We start from the raw sequence: 6,585 nt of genomic DNA, 5'->3' as shown, positions 1-6,585 counted from the left end.
GAATTGTCTTCGTAATAACTTCATAAATGTAACGAACAATGTAATTATGTAAATATTTTGTCACATGAGCTATATTACAAAGATATTAATTATGGTAAACATGTGAACACAAACTGAGTGTACTAGCCCCCTGCAGTGGTTCTCTCAAGCCAGGAGGGGGCGCGACCGTTAGCTTCCTGCAGTGGTTCTTCCAGGCCAGGAGGGGGCGCGACCATTAGCCTCCTGCAGTGGTTCTCTCAGGCCAGGAGGGGGCGCAGGCATTAGCTTCATGCAGCGGTTCTCTCAGGCCATGAGGGGGAGTTGTGGAATAGTCTTCTCTTGCTCAGGCAACAGCCAGCTCGATGATAGGTGTCTTTGCTCTACCTCCTGAGCCCCCACCGTCCTACTGCGCCGCTGCCGTCCGTCAAAAGGACATCCAATTCATGTTGTGATTGGTAGGCTGGACACAAAAAGTGTCCAGCCGGGTGCTATTAACAATTCCAGCGCAAAATTTAGTGCATGGGGAGGGGGGGTCAATCAATTGCTTTTAGCACGAGCAGGTGGTTTAACCTATTTAAGGGTGGCGCAAGAGTTACAATAATGTGGGAGTAGGTAGAAAGTGGTTGAGAGAAAGAGACAATGGAAGAATCATTGATTCTCGAGATTATGGACTTCAAAGTCAATAATAGGTTACCTGATGGCCTAACAAAACAATAGAGATGCACGATATAAAGAAGATAACACTTTGCTCAAGGGTAAGTATTAATGTTATAAACAATAAATGACTAAAGAATAAAATAAAAAACCGCCAATATCAACATTAAATTGAGCTTTTCTGACCAGATGGAGTGGCTTCATTACGTTTGCAGAAGACGGAAGGAGAGTGAGCATTTGGATAAGGTAGTCACCTCAGCTGCCAAGGCCAACATAATATTCGAAGCAATGCTCTGCAGTATCTGTGGTCACTACGATGTGGAAAAAAACGCACAATGCGGTGATCAGCCGAAACTACTGGCCTGGCATGGAGTCGGACATCCGCAATGTAAGTTGGAAAGGTCACCTCAATTTATTTTAGATTTTTACATGAAGGCCCAATTATCAAAACAATTGCTCAAATTGAATCAATAATTTAATGATTTAGTTTAATTTTGCTCCTTCACTTAGTTATTCTGCTTACCCAAAGACCTGAGATAAATTAATTTGAATAATAATTCACTTTAGATGGCCCAGTGTCCAGAGTGCCAAAGAAATCAGGCCAGTCTCAAAGAAAGTACCCAGTACAACCCAATAGAGGTGGGGTCATTTGTTCAACTGAATGTCCCATGCTGCAAAATGTGCTTGCATACAATCTACTTTCTATACAAATGTGTAATTATCATAAACCTTTTCAGGTAGCCTAACAACCATTTGAGCTGGTGGGGAGGAACCTTATGAAGCGCAGTGCAACAGAGTGGTAATCAATACATTTGTGTGATGGTTGATTATTTCACCAAGTGGGCAGCGGCCTACCCTCTGAAGAGTAAGTCTGCAGAGGAGGTGAGCAATTGTATTCTTGATTGAACTTTAAGAACCAGGTAGCTAGAGAACCTTCCTTAGATCTTAGGGACAAGGAACTGCAGCCTGCAATGTTCAGCATCAGGATCAAGAAGTGGTTAACGAAAAAGTATAGCCCATCTTTTGTTGTTGTTTGGCAGGAAGGCAAACTACCCATCTTAGATGCCACAGAGCCTAAGGTAAGTGGCTCTATTTGTATAGGCCGTCAGGGAGTGTGGTCATTATTACTTGACTAAATAGGTGAGATTTTAACACCACATGGTATCTTTGTACTTTAGGTGACACTGAGAAGGTGGAGCGTTTTGCTGATGAGGGAGGCGGTTTTTAAAGGACTCTCAAAGCAGACAAATGTACATAAAACTACAAGACAGTCCTACAAGTGTCCAAAAGAAGCAGGAGAAAATCCGTAAACTGAAGCTGGAGATCGTGTGCTTTAAAAACGTGGAGGAACGGCAGTAAAAAGGGGTCTCGCTGGGGCCTTTCAAAATAATTGCACATTGCCATGCTGGCGGGGGCAAATATCGACCTCCTCACCCCCTTCATTGAGCCAGAGGAGCTTCGAGAGACAATACCAGGGGAGAGTTAGCCCACCCAAAGGGGTACATTACATTCAGTTATGTGACATTAAGGATAATAATGCCATCCAGTCTTTTAAATTACTTATGTTCTGATTTTCCAGTTTTCCAACAAATATGGACTTAGGAAAAGGGGAGATTCTGTGGTCCAAAATCGGGCCATATATCAAATATTCACGGCAGATCCCCAGAGCCAGGCCCCCGGGAAGGAGTTGGAGAGAGAGGTAAGCCTTGTTTTGTGACTCAAATATGTCCTTTTTGATAAGAAAGTTAATTAGAATCATTTTTGTTTGGATTGTAAAGGCTTACCTCTCCTGTGAGTAAAGAATGGGCCACAGTCAAATTAACATTATTGTAACCTTTTAAGATGATATGCCATTTGGAAGGGCAGACCAGGGGATGAGGGGGGTAAGGACAGTGTATTTATTAACTGTTTAACCATCTTAAAAACTAAACTAATCACTTTCAGCTAGATGTAATGGAGTGGGACATCCTCATGGGGGCGGTCTGCAAGGATGGACATTGGCTCTAGTATTAAATGCCCTTTAATTATTGCAATTTATGTATCTATAAGGAAAGGATCTCTCAACATTTCTCGAAAATGAGACTACATCAAAGGAGTGGAGTTTGTTTAGATCTCTCTCTCTCTCTCTCTCTCTCTCTCTCTCTCTCTCTCTCTCTCTCTCTCTCTCTCTCTCTCTGTCTCTCTTATATATATTGACATCCACCCCTCAATGGGACAACTGTTCAACTGTCATGTCTAGCGTTTTGGAAAAGGCCTGTAGCTATCCAACCTTTCACTAAGGTTTCCACTAATTCTTGAAGAAAATGTAACAGTTGTAGATAAATTGTCACCAATCAACCACTCAACAAATGAATCAGATCAGAGTAAAAAGCAACCTATTGCTACTGCTTGCCCTAAGGGCAGCAGTTGACACAGCAGTCCGAAATTATACTCAACGTCTAGACTGGCAGTCTGCACAGCACATAACCCTCATAGGAGCATAGCCTTGTGCTAGACACAGCCTGGTTGGGTATTGTGGAACATGTAGTCGCTTAAACCACGCTGTGCTATACAGCCTGTACTGGTGGGACATGTAGTCCATTAAACAACACTGTCCTAGACACAGCCTTTACTGGGGGGCACGGTGGGGCATGTAGTCCACTTAACGACGCTGTGCTGCGCAGTCCCTGCTGCGGGGGCATGTAGTCCAGTAAACTACACTGTCTTGCTTCCTGCGTTATATCCTTTACGATTATCTTTTTCGATCGTATTGTCTGACCACAGGCTTTATATTGGAGGGAATGGTCAAACAGCACATGTGCTATAGTCATATATTCTGTACTTATTTCCTGCCTATTTTTTGTTTACCTTTTCAGATTTGACTGAACAACTTTGGCTATAACGCGGTTTCAATTAAATTACGCTTGACTTACTTTGTATCAAAAGTTTTTTTTTATTGCATCAACACATGGGTATATCTCAATACAGATTGGTTTTTCTGACTTGCATTTCAAATTTTCCTTTAGTTTGATAAATATTGCTGTTTTAAATGTTTGTCTCACCTAAGCCGCATGCCAACATTGTATTTGATTTAGTTTTTATATTTTCTTTTTACATATCTTTGTTTAGATTAATCTTTATACAATGTACAAGATAAAAATACCATGATGCTAATAATAAATTCCTTCTGTTTTTATGGATGCATGATATATTTATGGTCACGTCATAACTGAGTCCAATGTGTTTAAAATCCCTCCTCCTTACATCGTCATGCAAGGCTGTTTTTCAATGGCACCTTTTTGTTAAGCGAACATTTTTCAATTAACGTTGAATGCTGGTTTCATGGGACCTTGTTGAGGCCAGCAGGCCAAAGGTGGAAATACATGCTCCATTACTTCACTTCCAGTGTACAGAGAATATCAAAGACATAGAATAGCGTACATTTCACGGCAGTAAAGAACAAGGAGTACATTCCATACAAAAACAGAGTGGGACTAAAACTAATTATTGTGTCAAGTTGAACCAAGAGACACGATCACTACTACATGATGAAACATAAGATGAAACGCTGCTGATGGCGTGACCTTATATTTGCATATATTCATGAAATATCTCCTACCACATTCTCATTTGAGTCAAAGCTGGTAGAACCGTAGAATGGCTCGTCAAATTCCACAATAAGTCAGAAAACATGGATTCAATTAGAGCCAAATTGTGCTGTCATAGAATAAACAAACTACAAAGACAATTCCTTGTGTTTTAGAATAATTCAAAACCTCAGGAAGAGAATGAAGTGGGTGTTCCAGTGTTATTGATGTTTACGTGAACACTCGTACGGCTCTCGCTCTCTCTTGCTCTGTCTCATGTCTTCTCCAAACACATGCATGTTAGGGTGCATGTTAGGGCTCATGTTAGGGCTCATGTTAGGGTACATGTAGGGTGCATGTTAGGGTACATGTAGGGTGCATGTTAGGGTACATGTTAGGGCTCATGTTAGGGAGCATGTTAGGGTACATGTTAGGGCTCATGTTAGGGTACATGTTAGGGCTCATGTTAGGGAGCATGTTAGGGATCATGTTAGGGCTCATGTTAGGGCTCATGTTAGGGTGCATGTTAGGGCTCATGTTAGGGAGCATGTTAGGGTGCATGTTAGGGCTCATGTTAGGGAGCATGTTAGGGTACATGTAGGGTGCATGTTAGGGCTCATGTTAGGGCTCATGTTAGGGTACATGTAGGGCTCATGTTAGGGTACATGTAGGGTGCATGTTAGGGTACATGAGGGGTGCATGTTAGGGTACATGTAGGGTGTATGTGAGGATGCTCAGCAGGGTGCTGCTATAAAGCAGCATGTGAGGTGTGTTCAGTGAGTTAAACCCTGAGTTAAATCAAGTTTAAATCAGTACGTATTTCTTGGGTTAAACAATACAGTATATAGTAGGCTGAATTTCCGACAGGCTTGTTTTTTTACATCTGGTGCAGATATTCATTTATATATATATATAAGTGTGTGTGTGTGTGTGTGTTAGTGTGTGTGTGTGTGTGTGTGTGTGTGTGTGTGTGTGTGTGTGTGTGTGTGTGGAAGGGGGGGGGGGTGGTATGAATCTGGGTCTGTCATCCCGTCTCACACTTAATTTAAAAGCAGCAGTGTTTAACACTCGCTCACATTGCATTCTGGGATATCCAATGGGAGGGAGACTGCCACACTGGCAGTGTTTTCCTCCACATCTACCCAACAACACAACACGAAATAAACCCTTTAAAAGTCACCCTCAGTTATCTCTTTAAAATACAAACAGCATTGTTGTCTACTATGAAGTCTTGTCTGGTCACCACCCGCTAGCCTTAGCCATAGAGTATAATACTACAAGATAATGCAGACCTAAGGTCCCGAATGGCATCGGACTAACATCACAAAGCTGGGAGTCAGACGTATTATTCTCTTTCCCTTAAAACGCATTAGAAAAGAAAAAAATCGGTGTTTCACCTGCAGATCTCATTAAAACCACTAGATGGCGACCATTCACAACATGCTGCGCATGTACAGTTATGCTGCGCACAAGTTGTTACAGTTCTGCATTGTCCCTAATACAAATCACAGACTCTTGTCTCCATACTCTGTCTTCGAGATTAAACTAAATCAAACTATGTTTATTTTTTTTCATTTATATACAGTGAATTATTGTTTTATAAAGAATGACGAAAATGTACAACATTAACATCTTATGTTATCACATATAAAATCAACCTATTGGTGGGGGTATTGGATAGGACCTGTGACAACAGGTGGGTTATTTGGCTCGACCCATTATGGAAACCACTCTGAAAGCCTGAGTTTAGATTACGTAGACGACACTGTCATTAAGATACACAACGTTTAAGACAAGAGTAAGTAAACACCTACTTTGGGCTACATCAAAGCCTTCAAAGATCTACTTGAGCGGAATGCAGTACATTTAGACTCAGGGAGACAGTGACCTCATTAACATGATGCTGCACCTCGTTAACATGATGCTGCACCTCGTTAACATGATGGTGCACCTCATTAACATGATGCTGCACCTCGTTATACATGATGCTGCATCTCATTATACATGATGCTGCACCTCGTTAACATGATGCTGCACCTCGTTATACATGATGCTGCACCTCGTTATACATGATGCTGCACCTCGTTATACATGATGCTGCACCTCATTAACATGATGCTGCACCTCGTTAACAAGATGCTGCACCTCGTTAACATGATGCTGCACCTCGTTATACATGATGCTGCACCTCTTTATACATGATGCTGCACCTCATTAACAAGATGCTGCACCTCGTTAACATGATGCTGCACCTCGTTAACATGATGCTGCACCTAGTTATACATGATGCTGCACCTCGTTAACATGATGCTGCACCTCGTTATACATGATGCTGCACCTCATTAACAAGATGCTGCACCTCGTTAACATGATGCTGCACCTCGTT

Source organism: Pollachius pollachius, assembly GCF_949987615.1.
Source record: "Pollachius pollachius genome assembly, chromosome: 6".
In the NCBI taxonomy this organism is placed as follows: Eukaryota; Metazoa; Chordata; class Actinopteri; order Gadiformes; family Gadidae; genus Pollachius; species Pollachius pollachius.
This window is presented reverse-complemented; position numbering follows the sequence as displayed.